This window comes from Misgurnus anguillicaudatus, unplaced genomic scaffold, assembly GCF_027580225.2.
Source record: "Misgurnus anguillicaudatus unplaced genomic scaffold, ASM2758022v2 HiC_scaffold_34, whole genome shotgun sequence".
NCBI lineage: Eukaryota > Metazoa > Chordata > Actinopteri > Cypriniformes > Cobitidae > Misgurnus > Misgurnus anguillicaudatus.
This window is the reverse complement of record NW_027395284.1, coordinates 5161053-5168552: the sequence shown is the minus strand read 5'-3', so window position 1 is coordinate 5168552 and position 7500 is coordinate 5161053.

The window sequence follows — 7500 nt, the reverse complement described above, 5'->3', positions numbered from 1 at the left end:
AAAAAATTATTTCAGCTGGACTTTCACAGTCTGGGTCACATTTAAGGCAGTATTTCTATATCATCAGACTTTCAGAGATATGCTTAGGTCAAGTGCAGTTCAAGTTAAAATTGAAAATGGTTTACATTTAAGTTGTTTACATTGCAAAACAAAACAAACAAAAAACAATAAATAGGATGGAACATAACAATACAAAAAATACATAACTAAAGACAATAGAATAGAAAAATATATTGAAGAAGATACAGCAAAAAATAATAACCAATTAAAACAATATTTCTCAGCAAACATGTTTAAAACATTTTAATTAAAGAAAAGAAAAAGCTATTAAATATCTAAATGATATCAAAAGCACATGACAAAAACGACAAGATCTACTCAAACAAATTATTTATGACATTTTTGTTAATTTAACTGTGATAAAGAGAAAAATAGCTAATGATTGTCACCTTTAAAAAATTTTTTTTTAAGTTTAATAGTTCACTCAACATAATGAGGATATGCAAATAATGGTTAAAGTCATCTTCCTGTTTTTTTTCCTGAAAATATAAACCACAAACCAAATATATACTGAAATAGCTTGACACATTGAACCTACATTATGAATTTGTCTACTGATGGCGAACCTCTCAACACTTCAGTTGCTTTTCTTCAATTTTAATAGCATAAAAGAAACAAACAGCATGAAATTTGATTTCAGGACTCTCCTAAACTATTTAGTCATTAAAAATGACTGCAAATGGTTCATAGCCATTTTGAATTTTTCTTTTTGTCTTTGAGGTTTCAGCCAATCAGAAGCAATCATAGCTCATCAATGTAGTGCTTCAGAGACACTGACCAGTGATTACACTCTTATAAGATAAGTGTGTGTACAGTATGTGTGAATGTGTCTGTGAGGGGTTGGGAACTGGCCAACCATTGGCCAACTCAACTGCTTAAAAAAAGTTCAGTCTACTTTTTGAAAGTGTTCTTATTCCAAAATGCATTTTTTACATGGTTGTATTTATGTACTGTCAAACAAATGGTCACAAAACGGTCTCAGGCTGTCACTGGGGCAGTGCCTTTTGAAGGACCTAATACAGTACTGTATGTATCATTTAGGTACAGATATGTATACATGTATACATAACCACATCTTTAACATTGGGGGGACATGTCCGCCACTTAATGTCTATTGTGGTTACGGCCCGTGTACCAATATGTGCCTTTGGGGTACTAATATGAGGTACACTGTAAAAAAACATTGCACTTAAATGGACACTTTTTAAATATTCTCATTTTCCCTAGTTAAACATTTGATTTTTACCGTTTTGGAAACAATTCAGCTGATCTCCGGGTCTAGCGGTACCACTTTTAGCATAGCTTAGCATAATCCATTGATTCTGATTAGACCATTAGCATTGCACAAAAAAATAACCAAAGAGTTTTGATATTTTTCCTATTTAAAACTTGACTCTTCTGTAGTTACATCGTGTATGAAGACCGACGGAAAATTAAAAGTTGCGATTTTCTAGGCGGATAGGAACTATACTCTTATTCTGGCGTAATAATCAAGGACTTTGCGGCCGTAACATTGCTGCAGCAGGCGCAGTGATATGAAAAATAGTCCCCTTGGTAACTTTCAATAGCAGGGGACTATTTTCGGGCACTGCGTAATATCATTGCGCCTCCTGCAGTCATGTTACGATGTAACTACAGAAGAGTAAAGTTTTAAATAGGAAAACTATCCAAACTATTTGGTTATTTTTTTGTGCAATGCTAATGGTCTAATCAGATTCAATGGATTATGCTAAGCTACGCTAAAAGTGGTAGCGCCAGACCCAAAGATCAGCTAAATGGATTCCAAAACGGTAAAAATCTAATGTTTAACTCTAGGGGAGCTGGAAAATGGGCATATTTTCAAAAAAGTAGAGTGTCCCTTTAATTTTTTTTAAAAGTATAATCAACTTGGATAAACAAGTCATTTCAACTTTTATTTTTTTATCTTGACTAGTGATAAGTTGCAGTAAGTTTTAAAAAAGTTTTAAAAACTTAAGCTAATTCAACTTTATTTTATAAGTTTTATAATATAAGTTTACATTAACTCTCACAAACCATGTCATCTCACAAACAAGAGAACTACGTTTCTCATACTACTTTAAAAGAGTATGTGAGGTTTAGCAGCCTTACATTTAGCATGCAAGTTACATTCCTGCTAAGGTCACTTATACAAATTAACAAAAGTACTTGAAAATTAAACTTCAAATGCATATTTTAAAAATTCAGCAAGGTAGGAGGACACAATCACCTATACTGCTAACCCCAATGTACCTCAAAAGAAAAAAACACAAATTAATTACAGTAGATGGTTTTTAATATAATTTGTTCTGTGCATTTCCACAATAAACCCACCAGCTCCTCTTTTCTTATTAACAGGGTCTTATTAACACCCTGGCCTCTTCTGCATAGACCTGTGAAATGTTTTTCTTTAAAAAATCCTGCTTATTTCATCTTTACACACCACTTTTTAACACAGGTTTTCAAGCTATGCAACTTTTATGGTCAACAATTTACGGCTTTTATTATACTAATGGAACACTAACAGATACATCACCATTAACTAAATGATGTACAGTAATGAAAATCCTCTTTAGTGTCGTTTGTTTTTAAGCTTACCCACAGTGCAAAATTATAAAAAATTAAACATGTGCCTTTAAACATTTTAACAAACAGAACAAAGTGTTACACGATAGACTGGTTTATTTTTTGGACTATACCTAAACCCAAAACAACACATGGATGTAGCAAATCTAAAAATTGAGCAGTTTCAATATTTGACATGACCTTATTCTGTCAATATTAAAGATATCAAGGTTATATTTCCACAGAATAGTATTTACATTACGTATGTATGATTTTATGAAATATAAAATTTATTATAATATTTTCTGTATTATATTTTATACATGATCTATATTATTATTATATACATTATATTATAGATTACTATATCCCACTTATTTTTTCTACACATAAGAAGATGCACATAATGACAAATCTTCATGCTTTCCTTCCTCACTTTTCAAATCTCTATATGAAAGTCTGCTTAATGCCTAATGTAAATGTCATGTAAATGTAATGAGATGTCCAAACGGGTAATTCTCGCGAAATTAGACTCATGAGATGTCATGAAACATTTTGATAAAAAAAGTAAATCCAAAGTAAGAGTATTAAAATAAGAAGCATACAGTTACAAACATCTCTTCATTTACTATTTTGCACATGATTTCAAATTAAATCATACAAACCAATTTGATATTTTTTTCCACATTTAAGGGGAAAAGTTTCATTACCGCAACGTGTCCATGACTGGATTTGGTTTTTCTGACATGGAAATATTTATAATAAAAAATCGAAAAAATAAAAAGCTTCAGTGAATGTTATACTATAAACATTTACAGTAAAGAAACATGTGGTATTTGATGATCATTGGTAAATGTAGAGACAATAATAAGGAATATAAATGTGTCCAAGAAAAATGTTGTCATCCTCCGCAAAAATGTACAATCATTGCTTAAGCCCTCAATGAACTAACATTTTTAAAAAATTGTTGGAAGGGACATAACTGACTGTGACACTCAATATGGCTACCAGGTAAGCAGTTCTTATAATTTCTCTCCAGATAAAAGTTGAAGTTTTGTTTGTCAGAGTACCTAGAAAACTTTTGAGTTCTCATAACTGAAACATGCATATATTTAATGTAATATCATGTTGCGGTAATGACAATTTTTGATAATGATAATCTAAAAAACTTAAATAATTCTATAGGAAATATTTTTTAAATCCTCTAAAAAATGGTTATAGTAAGTTCAGAACTTAATCTTGTATGTGCAAAAAAAATTGAAGTCTGGATTTCATGAGAATCACGCAACTCACTTGATCTCTTGTCAATTTAATTTTAGATACAGATGCGCGTCTCTATCATATTAAATGTCATATTTGTTAACGCATCAAATACTTCTTTAATGTTTTTCGGTCGATGGACAGCACTGGCTTCCTCCAGCGACAGCAAAACCTCACAAATAAAAAATGCAAAGCAAAACAGAACTTCACCGATAATAAATATGATAATAGGTTTCTTTCCGAGCTCTTTTGCTTGACAAACTGCTCTACAATTTTCTGTGCACTAGCGCTGCAAAAAGCCCTTATATGGAGCTGGTTTGGGCGTATTTTATGCAAATTACCAACCTTGTGCACCTGGCCGCTTATGTAGAACACTCAAAATTCACTGACGTAAGAACAAGTACAAGAACAAATTTATGTGCGTACGCACGTGTTGTGAATTAGGTGGAAAGTTTTGGTGAGAAGGTCAAGTGCGAGTATAAATACGAAAAACAATTATTAGTGAATGAGACCCAATGCTTTTCGGTTATCAATTTAGTAGTACTGCAATTTTAAAAATATAAATCTGAATAAGAGCATCGATGGAATGCTGTTTTTTTTTTTGTTTAAGGGCTGCTATGTGACCCACAGAACGATTATTTGTGTTTGTGTCCCACACCTTTCCGCAACGGCATTTTGGAACAAACACGTATTTACGGTTCATATTAACCCAACGCACGCCACGATGTTTGGACCCTGGGAAAGGCCCATCTCCCCAAGGGCTTGCTGGGCCAATCTGGTGGTGTTGTTCTTAACCCTGGGAATCCTCGTCCACATTGTGCACACAGTGAGAAAGGTAATCCGGACGGATGGTCTCCATGAATCAGGGCTACATTAAGAGTCTCAGCCCCCTCATTATCCCGCACCACATTTCCCCCAGGGGGCCGGTACCGTGCCTTAGCCTCACCACATACAGGCGCTCATTACCAATCTGCCAGCCGAGACCCGGCTCGGCCAGAGTCCCTGGTCTTGCGCAGGTAAGGGGCCTGGTTCCTTTCTCCACCTCAATACAACATCCACGGACTCGAGGGTGAACAGAAACAGCATGCCTTTCAAAGGCGCTGCAGGTGTCACTATCCCAGAATCCACCAGGAGAACCCCTCCCCTTACATTTGCCCTCAAGAACAAACAAGCTGACGGGAGAGAGACGAGCGAGGCCGGAATAATGGTGCGGTAAGTGTTTGCCTCGCTCGCGCAGATTCCCTCATGAGAATTTATATTCCCACAATTTCGAGATACTGATATTGGTGGGAGAGTTTGGGATGAGCGGCCCTCTACCAATTAGGCTTCTTTCCCAAGGATGTTTCCCAAGGCAGAGATAACTATTATAGCACAACCAAATATATGCTTTTTTGTATTTTTCATGTATTCAAATTGAGTACGAACGTTTCGACTGTATTCGAAGTGGTTCAGTAGGTCATTTTACTCAAATTTATTGGCAGATGGCTATTTGTTCATGCTATTTATTGTTGCTAAGTAAAGGCGCAAATACAGATGTGTGTTGTCAGCAAACAATAATGTTTTTTAAACAAGAACTAGAAACTGTCAATAATAAACAAATAAATAAATGTGTGCTTGAAATCAATCATCCCTTTGTGTTTGGGAATAAACACGCCTCTAGGCACGCATATTGCCATTACGCACAAAATCTCAACATTACGGCAACATATCAATGAACAGCCTTAAAATAAAAGTACTCATGGGTGTTTTTAAAAGAGTAGGATGCAAGGTGCATTTATAATAAACTGCTAAGATTCTGTGTTCTCCATCAAATTGAGCAAACATGGTTGGGAGTCATGTTTGTTTCCAAACACATGGTATTGTTCGAGTGAAACTCGACACCAGCATGCCAGTTGAGTAAATGTGTGGCTTTACAGCGGCCGCTAATCCGACGTCTTCTGTTCCAAAGCCGAGTTTACCTGCATTGTCTACGACAGCCTCGGCTCAAAACTTCGTCGCTTCACCTGACTCGACTTTCCCAGGCTCTCGCCACTCCAATCCAACGTTCCCTTGAGTGCTGTTTATAAAGTTCCCTTAAGCTTTGTCGCTTCTGTCCGCCGGGCACCGCATTACTCAGCAGGACATGAAAGGGGACACTCAAGCTAAATGAAATATCCCTGACAATCTCACCCTGAAGAGACAACAGGAATACTAAACCGACGTGGTTTTATTAGATCTGGGAAATTCTAAATTGGATTTAATCAAGAAACTTTATTGAGTGAAGTGCTGAGCCAAGCGTCCGACAGGCCGAAAATCCTTATAATTGCATTACGACAAGTGATTACGCAAACGTTTCCCATGACATCTGCACAAGTGGCCGGTGCTGCGCGTCGGTTGTTCTCATCGGATGAGAACTGATGATATCGGTCGCATTAACCACACCCCTCCAGAAAATAGGATCACTCATGACAAGCTTGCCCATGACAATCTCTCATTAGGTTATTATGTCAATAATTTTGACGAATAAACCGTCTGATGAAGACGCTTACTCACTTCTCATGGTCTAGTGGTCTCAGGGGGTCTGACCTCAACAGAGTGGACTGTTGATGTGTCTGAGCCAGCTGCTTACATGTTACATGAATTTCATGGCCTAAAGTCCTACAAATAAGACAAGTTTATGTTGTGGCATTAATAAGAATTATAACAATCTTTTGATAGGGACTGTAAAATTACATCTTTAAAGGGATAGTAGCCAAAAATGAAAATGATGTCATCATTTACTCACCCACATGTTGTTACAAACCTGTATTAATTTATTTGTTCTGATAAACACAAAGGAAGATATTTGGATGTTTAAGGAAAGCCCCATTGACATCCATAACAGGAAAAATAATACTATAGAAGTCAATGGGGCCTCTGATCGGTTTGGTTATAAACAGTCCTCAAAATATCTTCATTTGGGTTCATCCAGGGTGCAAAAAATGTCTCTTAATAAACATCAGACGGTATAAACTTTGATTAAGCTCTATGATTCCTTACTATAAATTTGATCTAATAAATCCTAAATATTAAAAGTTAATGTTTGATACACTTTTAGGGGAAATCTGTACAATATTTGCTTTTGATGCACCCTGAGGTTAGATGAAACCCCTCAAAATATGAGGTGTATGGTACAAAATAGACAAAATACTAGGGCTGTCAAAAAATTAATTGCCATTAATCGCATACAAAATAAAAGTTTGTATTTGCATAATGCAATTGTGTGTTTATTGTGTGTAATTATTTTGTATATATAAATACACACAAAAATGTATACATTTAAGAAAAATGTAATGTATAAAAGTCTAAATATATAAAAATCTAAATAAGTAAATAAATAAGTAAATAAGTAAATAAATAAATAAATAAATAAATAAATAAATAAATAAATAAATAAATAAATCTATTTATTTATTTATTTATTTATTTATTTACATACATGCATGTGTGCTTTTTTATATATACAAAATAAGACACGGTGCACACACATATTATACGCGATTAATCTTTTGACAGCCGTACGAAATACTAAACCTTTAATTCTTTTTGTTTTGAGAAAATAATTTGCCAAAAAGGCAAACCACAGTGTATTAGGGAATT